Source organism: Lactuca serriola, chromosome 3 (assembly GCF_051521515.1).
Source record: "Lactuca serriola cultivar US96UC23 chromosome 3, Lser_US96UC23_V15, whole genome shotgun sequence".
In the NCBI taxonomy this organism is placed as follows: domain Eukaryota; kingdom Viridiplantae; phylum Streptophyta; class Magnoliopsida; order Asterales; family Asteraceae; genus Lactuca; species Lactuca serriola.
The window spans coordinates 288,903,870-288,906,122 of record NC_136410.1 but is presented as its reverse complement, the minus strand read 5'-3'; the positions used below and the strand labels follow the sequence as shown (position 1 = coordinate 288,906,122).

At 38.4% G+C, this 2,253-nt stretch overlaps 1 non-coding gene across 1 annotated transcript; it reads left to right on the top strand.

The window, feature by feature from the left end:
- Positions 1-767: 767 nt before the first annotated feature.
- LOC145096414 (small nucleolar RNA R71) lies at positions 768-874 on the top strand. The gene has a single exon (XR_013703822.1). It is a non-coding gene; the product is annotated as a small nucleolar RNA R71 (small nucleolar RNA).
- The last annotated feature ends 1,379 nt before the right edge of the window (positions 875-2,253 follow it).

Sequence of the window (2,253 nt, the reverse complement as noted above, 5' to 3'; positions counted from 1 at the left end):
GTGCCATTCTTGGATTTTGTTCGATATTGCTAGTAAGTTCACCAGGTGTTCTTTGATTGATTTGTTGTGCAAGCTGACCTAGCTGTTTTCAATGTTATGAATGGAGGCTTGCTGATTCCTAAGCAAATGTTGTTGATCTTTCATCATAGCTTGATGATCTTTAAGCATTATTCGTTGCTCCTTCAATTCAATGTCGGTATCATTGTGCCTCTTCTCGGACACAACTACAAACCATGTAAAAATTTCCTCTAAATCAGCTTTCTTTTACATAACCGGTTCCTCCTTTTGATAGAAATCCCTTTCTTTTTGCTTGTATTTCTTCTCCTTTGACTTTTTTTACTCATCATATGGGAGCCATTCCTTCCTTGGTTTCCACCAATTTTCATCAAACCTATCACCACTTGAATAACATACTTGCACCTTCCGGTTCCCATTCTCGTCAAGATCACAATCCTTAGTGAGATGAGGTCCTTTACAATTCTTACAACCGACCCTAATGGTATGGATGGATTGGTCAATCTTAGTCATTCTTCGATCCAAACTCTCTAGTTTAGCCATCATTGTTGCCATGCTATCATTAACTGAGCTCACAGCCCCCCGACTTAGCTTATTCCTTGGGTTATGATATTCTCTAGAGTGCTTAAAGAATTCTTGATATAGCTCTTTTGATTTTCGGGGGTGTTGTGAGAGGTCCTTGCGAATCAAGGAGTTGCCTTGTGGTCACATTCACTCCATCATAGAAAATGGAGACTTCTTGTTGACTATTTAGATCGTGATGTTAGCAATTCCTTAGTAAACCTTTATATCTCTCCCATGCCTCATAAAGGGACTTTCCAGCTTGCTGTTCAAAGTTAGCTATGGCTTTCTTCAACTTGGCTATTTTTGAGGGAGGGAAAAATTGATCAATAAATTCTTCTTTCATCTTAGCCCATGTAGTGATGGATCTGGGAGGGAGTGATTTGAGCCAATCCTTTGCAGTACCCTTGAATGTAACTAGAAGCATATGAAGCAGCACGGTTTCGCGAGGCACATTTGGAACATTAAAATAATCAGCTACATCATTGACCTCATCCAAATGCTTGTCGGCATCTTCGTGATCTTTTCCATAGAAGGGGATCTCCGTTAGTTGAGCAAGTATGTGACCTTTAAGCTCGAAAGTGGCGGTCGTGGGAATGATGGGTTGTACGAGCCTCGGTCCGGTGTCGTCACATTTCCTCTTCTTCCATTCACCCATGGGAACTTCATCACTGTTTTCCATGGGGTTAGCTATCCACCTTCAAAGTCGCTTTCTTCTTCGATTTTAGATTCTTACCTTTCGGTTTCGTACTCGGTGTCCTCCTTTTTCGGGTCTTCGTCTGCCACTGAAGAGAAGCTGGATTCTCCTACTTTCTTGCCCTTTCTTTTTACTAAAGACAACTTTTAGATTCTTCAACGGTGAATTCTTCGATGTGGCGGTTTCTCCTACGTTCTTGCCTTTGTTTTTCTTCAAGGTTGCTTCCGAGTCTTCAAGCAGTGGGACCAAATGTGTACCTCCTCCCCTGGTCATAAATGAACTGTAAACTAAACAAAAAACACGCGTAAAAAGAACAAAAAAAAAATGAAAACGAAACTGGGTTTCATCGATGGACTCGTCGAGTAGCTTCGAGTGCACTCGGCGAGTTCAAGACTAAAACTGAAAAAAATTTAACAAAAAGTTCTAACTAATTAAATAAATTAAAACTAAACCTAATGCCTAGACTATTAAAGCAGGAACTTTGTGCAAGATTAATCTCACACAAAGGATCGATAATACTAGAAATTAAAATTAATTTTTGAAAACCGTTCCCTGGCAACGACGCCAAAAACTTGATGTGTGTAAACCCAACTAGTTTTAAACCTACTTTTAATTATAAAATTAACACACAAAGGCAGTAGACCTATGAATTGTGGTGTAGCTAAATAAGTAGGGTATCGAACTCAGGGGACGGAAAATTAAAACTAATGACTAATACTATCTAAAAAACAAGTAATGGAAGTAGGGTTTTCTCTAGTTTTACAAGACTAGAAACTTAAATGGACTAACTAACACGCAATTTAACTAACTAGCAGCTAAGCAAATAATTACCACTAAATTCAATAGTTAAGAGGACTTCTGTTTAGGTTCGACTCATTTGTTCCCATGGATGATTTTATAGTAAATGTATCGTATTAATTCTTCATTGATTATCGATTAAGGTGATTAGATTCACATTCGTTATTACTAATCCTTAGAAA